Source organism: Magnolia sinica, chromosome 8 (assembly GCF_029962835.1).
Source record: "Magnolia sinica isolate HGM2019 chromosome 8, MsV1, whole genome shotgun sequence".
NCBI classification, from domain to species: Eukaryota; Viridiplantae; Streptophyta; class Magnoliopsida; order Magnoliales; family Magnoliaceae; genus Magnolia; species Magnolia sinica.
This window is the reverse complement of record NC_080580.1, coordinates 63,830,473-63,848,297: the sequence shown is the minus strand read 5'-3', so window position 1 is coordinate 63,848,297 and position 17,825 is coordinate 63,830,473.

Genomic DNA, 17,825 nt, shown 5'->3' with positions numbered 1-17,825 from the left:
CATAATATTAAAAAATATTAAGTTCATAAAGCATTTTATTTGTTTTGATTACTAATCAACGTCATACATGTGAGTGATACTTAGGTTTTACAACGTAACATACCTAGTAGATAGGGTTTGTCTTATCTGTCTCAGCTAAAAGGGTAGCCTAGATATCTTATAAGATGACCCACTACATGGATGGCTTGGATCTTGTAATCGCATACCATGATGATACATAATTTAGCCTATGTATGTTTTGTCCTAAACATGCATGTACCTTACATAAGTTTTACCGTGCATCCGAATGTTGAAATATATTAAATTATATATATTTAACACACTTTTTTAATGTGGGTCCTACTTACAGGGATCTAGACTGATTATATGGTTCCCAACACTATATTGACCATTGGGAAGAAATTTCAATCCAATCTGAAATCTATGGGACCCGTAATAACCTAAACGATTATTATACAACTACCATCATTTTCTTTTTACATGGGTCATTTTGGATATGTCCTAAATTTAGACTTTTAACTCACAGTAACTGTTTCAAATAAGAAACAAATGCATTTGATTTGGGGATTTCATTATTCACTTAATGATAAACAAAAGAAGATAAAGAAGACAGTCACATTATTATTTTATTCCAAGTTCTTTTACATCCTTTTTTCCTTTGATTCCAAAATAGAATATTCATGACTTGTAATGGAAAACAAATAAAGACATCGTGCGCTAAGACAATGTGCTGGAAGTGCCATATATTACACACTGTTGTGCACTGAACACTGCTGTGCACTAAGTATTATCATGCATTTGGGCTATTATACGGTCAGCAGCAGCATTGTGCACCCGCTTTGCTGTGCGCTCGGCAATAGTATTGTGCGCTCGCCTTATGCGCTTGGCAGTGTTGTGCGCCTCCAGTATTGTGCACTTGCTTTTATTGTGCGCCAATAGCATTGTGCGTAAACAGTGTTGTGGTCGCACAACACCTGTTTCTCACAATGGATGCGGACTCTACCTCTTTCTCTCATCGGGATCTTCTTCTTCTCCTTGATTGGTTGGTAATGACCCCCTATTGAGGGGTCTGGAGGTATTTATAGCCCTTTCACACGTGTGAACATGCCACGTCGACATTATGCGGTATCCCTTGTGCGCCAATTCCTCTCTATGTGGACTCCCTTGTGCGGACACCTTTGTACGGACTACTTTGGGTGTACTCCATGCGGAATCCTTTGTGCAGAATCCTTTGTGTCAAATCCTTTGAGCGAACATTTGGTGCACAATGCTACGCTGCACACAATGATCATCAGCGCACAATGATCAATGCTCCATTGCACACAATGATCATTAGCGCACCATGCCTCTCTGCACACAATGACTTATTATTATCTTTCTCTCTCTTTTTTATGCCTCAACAGATGCCCCCTTGATCCTGCAATTTTTGTTTTTATATCTATAAAATAAATAATGTAGGATCAATATAAAAAATCATTCTAACCATTTTTGCTTTCCTTTCCTCTATTGTGTGCATCATTAAACCCTTTGGCACATAGTCATTTTCTCTGTTTTGCGCTCACTGAACTGTGCACAATATGTTCCACACAACATTTACTGCATAACGTTTATCGCACAACATTTTCCGCACAACGTTTTCTGCACAACGGGCCAGACCTCGCCTATAAATATAGGACTTCTACTCTTTTCCCTCACTTCATTTTTCGCCTGTTGCACACTGTTTCCACATGAAGTTATTCTTTACACCTATACTGTTGTGCACCGCACAACACCTATCCCGCACAACAGGACTTTGCGCACAACACTTCCCTGCGCTCAACCAGTTTTTAGTGCAAGGATAGGTAGCGCATGATGAACTAGCGCACAATCATTTTAGCGCACAATGTCTTGCGCACAACGTCTGCGCACACTGTCTCGCGCACAATGTTTTGCACACACTATCTTATGCACAATGTTTTACGCACACTATCTCGAGCACAATGTTCTACGCACACTGACTTATGCTTAAATGTAGACTTGGACTTCAAATTTATTCGCCCCCTCATTTCTAGCAATCTTTTATACTTCCCCTTTCACTTAATGAACTTCTCTTCCTGATTTTAATTTGTTCACTGACTCCTATATAGATATCCGATGGCTAGCTCAAAAAGACCTCTCGCCTCCCCAAGTACTGCTGGGTCTTCTGACTTGCAATCAGCTTAGACCCGTAGTCAGAAAAGACCCCGATCTGTTGAAAACTACACTTCCTTCTTTAAAGAGCCGACTCCTATCATTATTAACTTTGCTGATCGTATCCAACGCCTATCTGAACATATCCACATGGCCGTACTGATGAAGGAGATAGAGGGACCCCCTACTTCAGGACAAGAGTCTGATTGGGATGATTGGTTGAAATGCACAGCCAATTATCACACAAATGACACTCATCCTTCTTCTGCTGAGGCTTCTCCTGCTCCAACAATTTCGAAGCAAATAAGAGAAGTGTAAAGATAAAGCTTTTCAAGAAAAGATTTGGGAACACAATCGGAGGCATTTTCAGAATGCCTAGGATTCAATTAAGTTAAATGCCGAGGTGATTAAATTTCGCAACCCTTATAAAGATGAGACTATTGCTCTCCCTTTGCAACTTTGGCGCCACCGGTCCATACTTCAAAGCGAACTGACCGACTACATGACACAAAACAAGCTCTTGTATTTGTCGAATTGGGTGATCAAAGAGTCGCAAATCCTTGAAGGTTATCTCATAGAGAAAGGCTTAATTCAAAAGATCGGGCAAATACGATATACACACTTCCTCACACCATGTTACAATCCTTATTCCTAATACTTCACTCATTTTTTCAAAATAATTCAACAACGCTTTTGTCATCACGACTCCTTGTGGGGTAAGGAAGAATTTAGGACATGGGGCCTTTGGACTGATCATCCATATTACAGCGCATGGGCCAAAGCCATCTTGAAGAAGTACGAAGACGTCCTTATTACAAAAAGATTTTTCATGCTATAGAAGCCACTTCAAAGTTCTTCCAAAAGGACACAATGATTTATAAGGGCTTTTTGAAGTACTGGTCTTCCATTACAAATTCTTTCCATCTTCCGTTCGGAGAAGTAAGCATCACCTTGTGGGATATATATAGGATGACTGGCCTGCCTATCTCTGGATCTTTCCTTGATGAATACGTTCCTTCAAACGAGGAATTTTCATATGTTGCTCCCAACAAAACACCTAAGATTACAGCATCAACAATTGCACTTTTCTGCGAAACATCTTACTTTACTGACGTCCATAAGATATCCCCTCTTCAGTGGCTTGCACAATTTTTCCTGATACTTAGTGTAAGTGTTTTAACATTTTTCTTACCTTTCAGACAACACTTACTTATAGATATAAATTTACTTATAGATATAAATTACTTACTCCCTCCCTTTTCAGGTTTCCTGGAAGCCATTGTGCTGAACTAGAAGCCAATCGCAAAAACATAAGGGGCCCTGCTGAATTCACCACTGAAACTGAATTAGCCGCTTTCTCAGCTTATTGGTTGAGTTTAGTCATACTTCCTAGCTCAAAAAGCTCAGACTCTATTCAACGAACTTTATTTGTGGTGGTGGGCGCAATGGCAGAAGGTAGAAAAAGATATTCTCTAGCCCCTCCTGTCTTATGCTCGTTATATAGAGCTTTCGGTTATGCCGCGGCACACTGCTCAAGCCCGGCGCTAGTGTAACGACCTTGGAAATTTTGTGCTAATTTTTCCTTAAGTAGTTGCTTTTGGGGTAATTAGCGCTATGCTCGATTGCTTGTGAAATTCACATCAATCACTTTAAATTCGATCTGCATGACTCTAAACTTGTAGATTAGTTAGCGCTACGTTATTCTGAAATCTGAGATCCATCGCTAAATCCAGTTGTTCTGGAGAATTTTTAGAAGTTCTGGATCGGACCTGGACCGCCCGTCGAAAGTCCGATAGCGATGATCTTAAGCTGTTGCGGTCACCGAGTTGGGCTTGACCATCACCTCGAAAATCAAGTCCATGTGATGTTCTGGGTCGATTTGTTTGAGTTCAGAGTGAAGAGTGTGAGAACGGTTGGATATTTAATAAGTTTTTATGAAATCTGAGTCGTGTCGCTTGCGCGACGATTTTAAGCTATCTGACCGTTGGATTCTGACCCAATTTCACCCTCTGATCAGGGAAGGTGGCCCAGGCATATCCTTGTGCTTGTGGACCTGATCGAGATCCCGTGACCGTTGAATTGAGTGTGGTCTGCCACGGCTTATCTGAAGAGCCGGTCGGTACGAAAACTCAGCCTGACCTAGATCCATGGTCAATGAGCTTAAGTCTGACCTTTCGTGGTTATAGGCCCACCAGAAGTGCTTCGTTGGATCGAGAAAGGCATGCTTTGGTTATAACCTAAGTATACATTGTCCTTGGGGTTATTTTCATCAATATGAGGCCTATTTATAGTCCTTAAACCCTAGCTCTCTTTTCCATACGAATTTTCTCTAACCCTAGCTTGGAAAGAGAGTGGAAAAGAGAGAGAAAGTGAGAGAGATAAGTTGGTGAATCATCTTGGATTCTTCCTTTTTCTTCTTCATCTTTGAACCTTCACTGTGAATCGTTATTCTAACGGTTCTGAGTTCATCTTGGGGTAAGTTAACCTACCCTAATCTGTGTTAGAGCTTAGATTAGTCTTGGTGTTGTTGTATCTCATTTCTATCATTGTTTTAGGGTATTCTATCGCCGTTGACGAAGACAACTCGTCTAAATCAGTTCGGTGTTTCTTTCCTGGCTTAAGGTGCGGACTTTAAGTGTATAGGTTATGGTTTTCAAGGCTTTCAATGCCAGTGAATGATTTATTCTTGTTATGGATGAGATTTCGCATGCCAAATGTTATGTTTACGTTGCTTTCCTGATATGCATGCGTTATATTGAGATTTATGTATTCTATGTGTATTTATAAAGTACCGTATATGTATAAAATATGCACCTGTGGTTGCCATGATTATTTGTCATGTATGTATGTTAGATGTATGTGTGACAACTCCTTGGTAAAAGGAATTGTCCAAATGCATGTATTTCAACATAAGTCATGTATGTTGTTCCATGTATGCTAAGTGTTTGTAGAAATGCATGAATGATCTAAAGTGTAACTTATTACGCTAATTGCGGGCGTTGAGAAATGATTCTCAACACTCCTATTGATGCGCATGATTTCCTTTATGCAAGTTACATTCCATGTTATTTAAATTCAAGCACTACTTGTGCTTACACTTATGTTAAGTTGATATTCTTCAGATGCGTATGTACCATGATTTAAGTTGTTGTTACATTACTGTTCTACGTTCAACATGAATATTTGTTGTAGTGTAAGGTTTGTGGGACTATGCATTAGTCCAGGAAATCGGTTATCGACTCTATGTTCGTGGTTGCGGTTGCTTTCGCCACGTAGGACGTATTAGACGAACCCAAGCCGTATTAGAGTTGTCGGCAGTGGTTTGGCCACACGGAGTGTTTGTGCACTCTATGTTGCTCAACTCAACGTGCGCTCGTGCTAGTCGAGTTCGTCAAGTAACCCGATTGTCCGATGTATGTTCACCATGTATGGACGCTACTGTTTGAATCTAGGGTACCGAACTTACCAGTGAAATCCTAATAACCATGGTACCTTGATCCGCTAAGACTCATGAGCCGGACATGGTGGTATGGGACACCGTGGTTGAGCTGTCGGCCTACGCTGGGGTGACGAGCCTCCCCGTAGTGACCAGTGAGCAACTAAACTCGTGAGCCGATTATGGTGGTATGGGACACTATATTCATGCTGTCGGCCTACATTGATTGGTGACGAGCCCTTTGTAGTGACCTCGAGCATACCTGGATACCGCAATGAGGTGACGAGACGAACTATGGTAATAAAGGTATAAAAGGCGTGCATTGATTGGTGACGAGCCCTTTGCTACGACCTCAAATATATGATCGTATGAGATGTCTAGGACTGACGACCCTAAAATGGATCACTGTTTGGATGGTGATATAAGGAAGGTATCTTAGCTTCCCAATCCTACTGTGTGAAAAGGACTGATAACAACTTGGTAATCATATCCATGCACCGCATTTGCATGTGCTTTGTAGATGTGGTGCACTTTGAGGCGATGTCATGCATAACGTAAGATGAAGACGCTGAGGGTGTACGCGTGAGGGCACGCATCATATTGCATACATCCTTGCATTAACAAGAGTACTTAGGATTTATTTAATTGTTCTGCTTTATCATTACTGTTTGATTGAACTGATAACATGTTAACCAGTGCCTTATTGTTCCACTGAGTTGATCACTCACTCCCACGTTCTGGGGCGGTGTTAAACACCCACCAGACTCTGTCTTAGGTGCTGATGTTGCAGATGTTGATGCGACTTCTGAGGCAGAGTGGGAGATGGATGATGATGAGGCTACATTCTCCTATATGCAGTTTTTAGACGGGTTCTAGCGAGCCTTGGTCTGATGCGCGGGATGCTGGGATTATTTTTAAAAATTTAAATGATGTAACTTGAAACTTATGATTTTGTTAAATAACACTTTCATACGACCTGGTTTGTATATGTACTTCTGGGATTTACACTTGTACACATATTTTTCTATAAGTCTTCCGCTTGCTTTATTCACTTATCCCTGAATCATATCTGTGTTTGGGCTTAATCTATTCCATGTTTTATGCACTAATACAGTCAACATACATCCATCATTAAATATGTTGCATAAGTGATGTTTTGGAACTCGGGAGCTGAGTTATGCTCGACCCCCGAATTTCAGGGCGTTACAAGTTGGTATCAGAGCATGATCTGGATTAAACTGGACCTGGGTTATGGTCACACACCGCACTTTGTCGTCACTTTAGTGTATTTGGGTGCGGGTCTATCATAGATTTTGTGTTTGTGCTCCGTAGTTTCTATCGGCGAAAGTTTCCTAAAAACCTTCGCCGAGATCGAGTCTGTACTCTTACCTGATCACACACAGCGACCCGAAACCTTTTCTAGATTGTCTATTAATGAGTGTAGATGGTTTATCATCTTGTTTTAACCCTTAAACCTTTAAGAAATCTCTCTTTTAATCAAATTTCTGCCAGAATGGCCCGATAGGCGTCAAATCATGTAAGGGGCCAATCGGGGCATTTCCTGTGGGGCTCAGGGGGGGACCCACACTTTTCTAACCATGGGGGACCAGGAGGACCTCGTCAAAATGGCTAGGCATCGTCGGAATGTCCAGAGACCGGTGATGCCATCGCCGGCCAGCGGGCCAGGCCGGGCGGGCCGACGCGGGCCGATCACTTCTAAGCCTAGTGTGGCCCACCCCTCCACGGTTTACACTTTAAACCCTTTTCTTTCACTTACTTCCTTCACAAATCCCTCTCCCAAGCTTTCCCTTTCTTGAAAACCCTCTCCAAATCCTTCCAAATATCTCCCAAATCTCCTTCTTCTTCCATTTTTCGTGCAAACCCATCACCCTATTTCAAAATCCTCCCTCCCATTGCTGATTTCTTTTTCTTTCCTTCTCATTTGAGCTCTTACATCCCCTTTTTGGCTATTGGTTGTGTGGAAGCTTCACCATCTTCCTATTTCTCTTTTTCTCTCATTTCTCATGGCCCTCTTTGAGATTGTGACGGCCATCTTTTCCATTTCTTCCCTTCTTTCTTTGATGGGGAAGAAGAGAGCGCCCGTGGATGAAGCAGGGCTGAGCCGCCCAACCCGTGCATGGAGGCCGAGAGGAGCCGCCGCGAGCACATCCGCCACGCGTGAATTCCAGACGAAGCGGGACTTTGATCCTCGAGCTCCCGTTAGTAGGACCTTGTTGGTGGAGTTGTTGCATGGAGTCTATAAAGGCTGTAGAGTCCTTTTTGAGGCTCATGTTAATCCGTGGCTCTTTGGTGAGTTTTTCTTGTTGGAGTGCCTAGAAGGGGCTGGTTGGGGTCCCTTGTTCAAAGGCGAGTATCGTGCGAATGCTAGCACTGTTCGGGCCTTTTATGCCAATATTCTTGAGCCTTCGCTGGAGCCTCTGCATTTCAAGATTCCTTGTGGTAGCGGTCGAGTGGGTATTGTCAATATTGCTTTGATATCCCGACTCCTGAATGTGCTACTTGGTGAAGTGCATGCCAGCGAGAAGAATGTGAACAGTGTGCGCGAGAGGGATCGTCGCACCCGATCCTTGTGTGGTCGTCTGGTCGAATGACAGCCGAATAGGAGTCTTCTGGCTTCCTACATGACGGACGACTTCCGTTTGCTTCACCACATATTTACGTTCAATGTATATCCAAGGTGGAGCAACCGCAACGAGTGTACGCGCCTGATGGTGGATTTTCTGTATCAGGTGGGGCAGGAAACGAAGTTGTGTGTGCCGACGTACGTTCTGCGCCAGGTTATTCTTATTGCTCGTTCGAGTAGAAGGACCGAGTCGCTTCCATTTGGCTGCCTCATTTGCAAGCTTGCACATGAGTTTGGCTATAGGCTTGGAGCTGAGAAGCTGGTTCCTGTTCGTCATATCAATATGAGGACTCTTAAGCTGATGGAGGTTGGTTCTGGTCGGCATGCCTCAGAGAGTGAGGCTGAGTCTGAGAGCGGTGGTGAAGAGAGTTATGCTGAAGGTGGTGCGGAGATTGAGGAAGAAACAGAGCAGGACGAGGAAGGAGATGAGGCACAAGATTCGAGTGATATCTCTCCTCCTGTGGCGCCAGAGCTGGGCACAGAGCAGACTGCCAGAGATGCCCGTCTTACATGGCTTGAAGAAGGGCAGACTGTTTTACGCTAGGATATTGTTGATCTTCGAGGCCTTGTTAAACATAAGTTTAAGAAGATGACTCGAACTCTGAAGTCTATCCTGTGTTGCTTGCAGGACAAGGGTGCTCCGCCTCCATCTCCTGATTCCAACGAGTAGCTGTCATCGTGGCTGTCTTTTGCTTTGTTTATTATTTTCTTTCTGTGTGTAGCTGTTGTTGGCTTGTAGTTGGGTTGTTGTAGTTGTTGGAGTTGTTTGTAGTTGTTTGTAGTTGCTGTGGTTGTTTGAAGTGTTAGATGTTGTTGTTTACATGCTTTCCTAGTCGTGATTCATGTATTGCTGCACTACTTGTATTGCGACGATTTTGATTAATGGAATGCATGTTGTTTGTCTTTGGAGTTGTGCTATGTGTTGTGTGGATGGATTATGTGATGTAGAATCTGATAGGTTGCATCCTCTGTTGAATGTAGGGATGCCTCCTAAGGGTTCGAAGTCTTCGGCCCGTCTCTCTTTGATTGAGTCGCTTGCTGGGGTTCCTCCCTTGAGCGATAGCCAGTCAGATCCGCAGGCGGGTCCGTCTCATGCCGGTGTTGGGTCGACACCTATGGCTCCTTCAGTCACACCCTCAGTTCCTGAGCCGAGCCGTGCACCTTTGTCTGCTTCGCCTACTGATAGGTTTGAGCAGATGATGCTATTGATGCAGCAGCAGCAGTTTCAGTAGCAGCAGCACCAGCAGCAGGAGTTCCTCTTTTCCATGGCTGGCATCTTTGCTCAGTCAGTGGGGGCGACTCCACCTGTTTCACCTATGCCTCCATTTGGGAGCGCCAGTGCCAGTGGCATTTTTGAGCGATTCCAGCGCTTACGACCTCCTACTTTTGTGGGTTCTCATAGACCTGAAGAGGCCGAGTATTGGATAGACCGCATCTCTAAGATGCTGAGACCACTGCACTGCTTTGAGGTCGAGCAGGTTGAGCTTGCCACCTTCATGTTTGAGAAGGAGGCCAGTCTATGGTGGGACAGTGTGCTTCGCACTGTCGAGGAGGATTTTGTTTCGTCGTGGCAGGCGTTTGAGGCGCGCTTCCACGAGAAGTATTTCCCAGTCACGTACCGACATGAGAAGGAGAGTGAGTTGCTTCACCTCCGCTAGGGAGGGTTGTTGGTGACGAAGTATGAGAACCGGTTTACTGAGTTGGGGCGGTATGTTCCTTTGATCCTGGGTGATCAGCCGATGAGGATGCGACGTTTCTCTGAGGGACTGAGACCTGAGATCCGATCGAAGATTTGCTGTGCTAACATTTCTTTGTATGTGGAGCTGGTGAGCATGTCCTTGCGAGTAGAGCAGGATGGGGATAGAGCGTCTCGCATGCGAGCACCGATGGTTCCTAGGCCGCGACCGGACTTTCAGGGTGCACCTTTCCTTGACAAGAGGCCGCGAGCAGATTCTCCTCCGAGGCGTTTAGCGCCGCCCGCTCAGCAGATGAGAGCTGATCTTCGATGTTCCTATTGTGGGAAGGTGGGGCACTTGGACCGTTTTTGCTTCTCCTGTATGCGAGCTGGTGGTTTTACTCCACCGCAGAGGGTTAGCCATCTGATGCCTCAGGTTATTTTTTCTCCACCTCTTCGATCAGCGCCAACTCATCCATCCTTCAGACCTGCAGTTCCTAGCTTCAGGCCACCTCAGCGGCCCATGGTTCCTCCGCCGAATCGTCAGCAGCAGGCTCGTGTTCATGCGCTTTCAGCTGAAGCGCCTATGTTTGACTTAGTACCGAGGTCCTTCGAGGTGACAGCGCACATTGAAGGTATTCCCGTTTCTGTGTTAGTGGATACAGGGTCCACTACTTCTCTTATATCTTATGCGGCGATCTGTTCCTATACAAGGAGTGACGCTTACTACCGCTACGGGGATTTCCTCTGCTTTGGGCAAGCGTTGTTTGGATTGTTTGGTCGATCTGGGAAGTGGATCGATTCGTGTTGATTTGTTAGTCGCACCGCTTTATCACTACGATGTTATTATGGGTATGGATTGGCTCACGAGGATGCGAGTTGAGATTGATTGTGAAGCTAGATCAGTGACGATCCATGGACCTGAGGGTGAGATTGTTACTTTCCCAGTTCAGGTCAGTTACCCTCTTCGTATTGATTATTATTCTTCTCTGTTGGAGAGTTTGGCTGAATCGGCGTTAGTTAGTACGCCGGTAGTTCAGGAGTTTGAAGATGTGTTTGAGTCAATTCCTGGATTACTTCCTCAGCATGAGATTGATTTTGCTATCGATCTTATGCCTGGTGCGGCGCCCATTTCTTTACCCACCTATTGTATGCCTCCGAGTGAAATGGAGGAGTTGAGGAAGCAGATAGATGGTTTGCTGGATTTGGGTTTTATTCGGCCTAGTGTGTCTCCTTGGGGAGCACCTATTTTGTTTGTGAAGAAGAAGGATGGTTCCTTACAATTGTGTATTGATTATCGCAGGTTGAATTTGGTAACTGTGAAGAATAAGTACCCTTTGCCCAGGATTGATGATCTGTTTGATCAGTTGAAGGGGGCACGGTACTTTTCGAAGGTTGATCTGCAGTCAGGGTATCATCAGTTGCGCGTCAAGGATGGGGACGTGCAGAAGACCGCTTTCAGGACCAGCTTCGGTCATTATGAGTTCCTTGTGATATCGTTCGGTCTTACGAACGCATCGGCCGTGTTCATGGATCTGATGAACAGGGTGTTTCGGCCATTCTTATTCTGATTCGTCATTGTCTTTATCGATGACATCTTGATATATTCGGTGAGTCGGGCAGAGCACGAGGAGCACTTAAGAGCGGTTTTGGATACTCTGAGGAAGAATCAGCTTTTCGCGCAGTTCAAGAAGTGTAATTTCTGAAAAGAGGAAGTTAAGTTCCTAGGACATGTGGTGTCCAAGGAAGGAATAGCCGTCGACCTTGCCAAGGTAGCTGCAGTGCAGGACTGGAAGCAGCCTGGTTCAGTTACCAAGGTAAGGAGTTTTCTAGGTCTTGCAGGCTATTATCGACGCTTTATTCAGGACTTCTCGAAGATTGCCAGACCGTTGTCGCAGTTGACACGGAAAGATTTGAAGTTTGATTGGAATGAGCAGGCGGAGTTAGCTTTTCAGGAGCTGAAGGACAAGTTGACGTCCGCCCTTATGCTAGTATTGCCAGAGTAAGGGGTTAAGTATATTTTATATACTGACGCCTCTCGCGTTGGCCTGGGTTGTGTCCTTATGCAGAAGGACAGGGTGATTGCTTATGCTTCGCGTCAGTTGAGGAAACACGAAGAGAATTACCCTACGCACGACCTGGAATTAGCAACTGTCATCTTCACATTAAAGCTTTGGAGACATTACCTCTATGGTGAGGAGTTCGAGCTCTTTTGCGACCACAAGAGCCTTAAGTATATTTTCACGCAGCGTGATTTGAATATTAGGCAGCGCAGATGGATGGAAACATTGAAGGACTTCAAGTTCGATGTTTCTTACCATCCGGGCAAGGCGAATCTTGTGGCAGACGCGTTAAGTCGCAAGAAGGCTACTGAGTTTGTGGCTCCGCTGATGATAGCAGAGTGAGATATGTTGGAGTTCGTGCGTGATTTTGAGCAGAAGCTTACGGTGGTTGAGCCGTATGAGGTTATCACACACATTCGTGTACAGCCCCTTATCGACGAGAGGATCGTTGCAGCTCAGGCAGATGATGAGCTTTTGGTGAAGATGAGGCAGCGGGTTGGTACAGATGAGAACTCCGACTAGAGTGTTAGTTCTGATGGGGGCCTACGTTTTTGTGGCCGGTTATGTGTTCCTGACATCCCTGACTTGAGACGGGAGGTTTTCGAGTTAGCCCATAGTTCTAAGCTTGCGATGCATCCAGGTAGCACGAAGATGTATCAAGATATGAAGAGGTCTTATTGGTGGGACAATATGAAGGTTCAGATTGCTGAATTTGTTTCTCGTTGTCTCACGTGCCAGCAGGTCAAGGCAGAGCATCGCCGACCTCCTGGGTTGTTGCAGCCCATACCCATAGCTGAATGGAAGTAGAATTTCATCTCTATGGATTTTATTTTTGTGTTACCGAGGACGAGGAAGGGATTTGACTCTATCTGGGTGATCGTTGACCGATTAACGAAGTCGGCGCATTTCTTACCGATCAGAGTCACTTACTCTGCAGACGAATTGGCTAGGTTGTATATCAAGGAGATAGTGCGTCTGTATGGAGTTCCCCTGGAGATTGTGTCTGATAGAGACACGCGTTTTACATCTATCTTCTGGACTCGTATCCAGGAAGCGATGGGTGTGAAACTGAAATTCAGTACCGCGTTTCATCCGCAAACAGATGGGCAGACGGAGCGCGTGAATCAAGTCCTGGAAGATATGTTGCGAGCTTGTGTTTTGAATTTCAAGGACAATTGGGATGATTGTCTTTAGTATGCAGAGTTCGCATATAATAATAGTTTCCAGGCGAGTATCGGCATGGCTCCCTATGAGGCGTTGTATGGTCGCCCGTGCAGAGCACCACATTGCTAGGCAGAAATTGGTGAGCGTAGTTTGCTTGGCCCAGAGTTGGTGCAGGTAACTTCAAAGAAGGTTGACATCATTCGATGTCGACTTCTGACAGCGCAGAGCAGGCAGAAGCGTTATGCTGATACGAGGCGTCGACCGCTTGAGTTTGTGGTTGGAGACCATGTTTTTCTGAAGGTCTCTCCTATGAAGGGAGTTCTGTGGTTCAGTAAGAAGGGGAAGCTGACGCCGAGATTTATTGGTCCATTTCAAGTTCTGGATCGAGTAGGAGCGGTAGCATACCACCTTGCTTTGCCCACACCTCTTGCGGGCGTGCAGAACGTATTTCATGTTTCTATGCTGAAGAAGTACGTTCCTGATCCTTCGCATATTATCAGTTGGGAGCAAGTGCAGTTGAGTGAGGATGCCACTTATGCACTGCGACCGACGCGTATTCTCGACAGGAAGGAGCAGGTATTGCGTAGCAAGGTTATCCCTCTTGTGAAGGTGCTATGGACGCATCATGGTGTGGAAGAGGCAACTTGGGAATCTAAAGCTGAGGTCAGAAAGACCTACCCTCTGATCCTTGAGGATTATATGAAGGTATGAATTTCGAGGACGAAATTTTCTTTAAGGGGGGTAGATTGTAATGACCTTGGAAATTTTGTGCTAATTTTTCCTTAAGTAGTTATTTTTGGGGTAATTAGCACTATGCTCGATTGCTTGTGAAATTCGCATCAATCACTTTAAATTCGATCTGCATGACTTTAAACTTGTAGATTAGTTAGCGCTACGTTACTATGAAATCTGAGATCCATCGCTAAATCCAGTTGTTCTGGAGAATTTTTGGAAGTTCTGGATCGGACCTGGACCGCACGTCGAAAGTCCGATAGCGATGATCTTAGGCTGTTGCGGTCACCGAGTTGGGCTTGACCATCACCTCGAAAATCAAGTCCATGTGATGTTCTGGGTCGATTTGTTTGAGTTCGGAGTGAAGAGTGTAAGAACGGTTGGATATTTAATAAGTTTTTATGAAATCTGAGTCGTGTCGATTGCGTGACGATTTTAAGCTATCTGACCGTTGGATTCTGACCCAATTTCACCCTCTGATCAGGGAAGGTGGCCCAGGCATATCCTTGTGCTTGTGGACCTGATCGAGATCTCGTGACCGTTGAATTGAGTGTGGTCCGCCACGGCTGATCTAAAGAGCCGGTCGGTATGAAAACTCAGCCTGACCTAGATCCATGGTCAATGAGCTTAAGTTCAACCTTTCGTGGTTATAGGCCCACCAGAAGTGCTTCGTTGGATCGAGAAAGGCATGCTTTGGTTATAACCTAAGTATACGTTGTCCCTAGGGTTATTTTCATCAATATGAGGCCTATTTATAGTCCTTAAACCCTAGCTCTCTTTTCCATACGAATTTTCTCTAACCCTAGCTTGGAAAGAGAGTGGAAAAGAGAGAGAAAGTGAGAGAGATAAGTTGGTGAATCATCTTGGATTCTTCCTTGTTCTTCTTCATCTTTGAACCTTCACTTTGAATCCTTATTCTGACGGTTCTGAGTTCATCTTGGGGTAAGTTAACCTAACCCTAATCTGTGTTAGAGCTTAGATTAGTCTTGGTGTTGTTGTATCTCATTTCTATCATTGTTTTAGGGTATTCTATCACCGTTGATGAAGAAACTCGTCTAAATCAGTTCGGTGTTTCTTTCCTTGCTTAAGGTGCGGACTTTAAGTATATAGGTTATGATTTTCAAGGTTTTCAATGCCAGTGAATGATTTATTCTTGTTATGGATTAGATTTCGTATGCTAAATGTTATGTTTACGTTGCTTTCCTGATATGCATGCGTTATATTGAGATTTGTGTATTTATAAAGTACTGTATACGTATAAAATATGCACCTATGGTTGCCATGATTATTTGTCATGTATGTATGTTAGATGTATGTGTGACAACTCCTTGGTAAAAGGAATTGTCCAAATGCATGTATTTCAACATACGTCATGTATGTTGTTCCATGTATGCTAAGTGTTTGTAGAAATGCATGAATGATCTAAAGTGTAACTTATTACACTAATTGCGGGCGTTGAGAAATGATTCTCAACACTCCTATTGATGCGCATGATTTCCTTTATGCAAGTTACATTCCATGTTATTTAAATTCAAGCACTACTTGTGCTTACACTTATGTTAAGTTGATATTCTTCAGATGCGTATATACCATGATTTAAGTTGTTGTTACATTACTGTTCTACGTTCAACATGAATATCTGTTGTAGTGTAAGGTTTGTGGGACTATGCATTAGTCTAGGAAATCAGTAATCGACTCTATGTTCATGGTTGAGGTTACTTTCGCCACGTAGGACGTATTAGACGAACCCGAGCTGTATTAGAGTTGTCGGCAGTGGTTTGGCCACGCGGAGTGTTTGCACACTCTATGCCGCTCAACTCAACGTGCGCTCGTGCTAGTCGAGTTCGTCAAGTAACCCGATTGTCCGATATATGTTCACTATGTATGGACGCTACTGTTTAAATATAGGGTACCGAACTTACCAGTGAAATCCTAATAACCATGGTACCTTGATCCGCTAAGACTCATGAGCCGGACATGGTGGTATGGGACACCGTGGTCGAGCTGTCGGCCTACACTGGGGTGACGAGCCTCCCCGTAGTGACCAGTGAGCAACTAAACTCGTGAGCCGATTATGGTGGTATGGGACAATATATTCGTGCTGTCGGCCTACATTGATTGGTGATGAGCCCTTTGTAGTGACCTCAAGCATACCTGGATACCGCAATGAGGTGACGAGCCGAACTGTGGTAATAAAGGTATAAAAGGCGTGCATTGATTGGTGACGAGCCCTTTGCTATGACCTCAAATATATGATCGTATGAGATGTCTAGGACTGACGACCCTAGAATGGATCACTGTTTGGATGGTGATATGAGGAAGGTATCTTAGCTTCCCAATCCTGCTGTGTGAAAAGGACTAATAACAACTTGGTAATCATATCCATGCACCACATTTGCGTGTGCTTTGTAGATGTGGATCACTTTGAGGCGATGTCATGCGTAACGTAAGATGAAGACGCTGAGGGTGTACGCGTGAGGGCACGCATCATATTGCATACATCCTTGCATTAACAAGAGTACTTAGGATTTATTTAATTTTTCTGCTTTATCATTACTGTTTGATTGAACTGATAACATGTTAACCAGTGCCTTATTGTTCCACTGAGTTGATCACTCACTCCCACGTTCTGGGGTGGTGTTAAACACCCACCAGACTCTGTCTTAGGTGCTGATGTTGCAGATGTTGATGCGACTTTTGAGGCAGAGCGGGAGATGGATGATGATGAGGCTGCATTCTCCTATATGCAGTTTTTAGACGGGTTCTAGCGAGCCTTGGTCTGATGCGCTGGATGCTGAGATTATTTTTGGGAATTTAAATGATGTAACTTGATACTTATAATTTTGTTAAATAACACTTTCATACGACCTGGTTTGTATATGTACTTCAGGGATTTACACTTGTACACATATTTTTCTATAAATCTTCCGCTTGCTTTATTCACTTATCCCTGAATCATATCTGTGTTTGGGCTTAATCTATTCCATGTTTTATGCACTAATACAGTCAACATACATCCATCATTAAATATGTTGCATAAGTGATGTTTTGGAACTCGGGAGCTGAGTTATGCTTGACCCCCGAATTTCAGGGCGTTACAGCTAGGAATTACATCGTCTTTTACTCTATGGAACTATTTCTCCAGATGGCTTGACATTTATTTTTCCTGGACTTACAATGATCCAGAGAAGGCTTATGTCCATCCCGATCATCTACCCCTATGGCATTTCTTGAAGCGAAAGATGATAAAGAAGAGGTATGAATGGATAGTGGATAAAATTGACAACATGGAATCTATTAACTTCTTCCCTTTTTATCTGGATTACCAAGCTGAAGACAGAGATGTTGAGGATAACAATGACTTGAAACCTGTTGAGAGAACCTTCTTTATTGTATTCGTTCTTGCAGTCTTCCCTTGCGAGAAGGAGTAGAGTTATGGCGAGAACCATACTATCCGAGTTGATTTGCCAGACAATTTAGATGTGATCAAGCTATGCCCCAGGCAAGTGAGGACGTCACACAGACAATGAGGAGCTATGGAGTTTATCCTTACAATTGGGCCTTAATATGGAAGCAGCTCTTAACAAGAAATTTTGGCTCACGATTTCTTCTTCCAGGATACAATCATCAAGTGACAGCTTCATATTCCTGGATGCGATGTTGGGCGCATCATTACTACTTGGTGCATAATTGTTTTTCGATGGATCAACCTATTTGGGTTCCTCCTCCACGCTTGAGGAATTATAGGCCAGAGTAAGGGATTGGATATTTTTATGAGAAGGATCAAGCTGCCATTCCGGGACAGTTTCGTCGTAAAATTTCTGTATAAGATTTAATTAGAGAAATAAAGCCTCCAAATACTCTGAAAGGATGAATTGCTTTTGGCTCTCCTCTGAATTTGATAAAGCAGGGAGAAAGATCGGCCACTCATCGCAATGAATT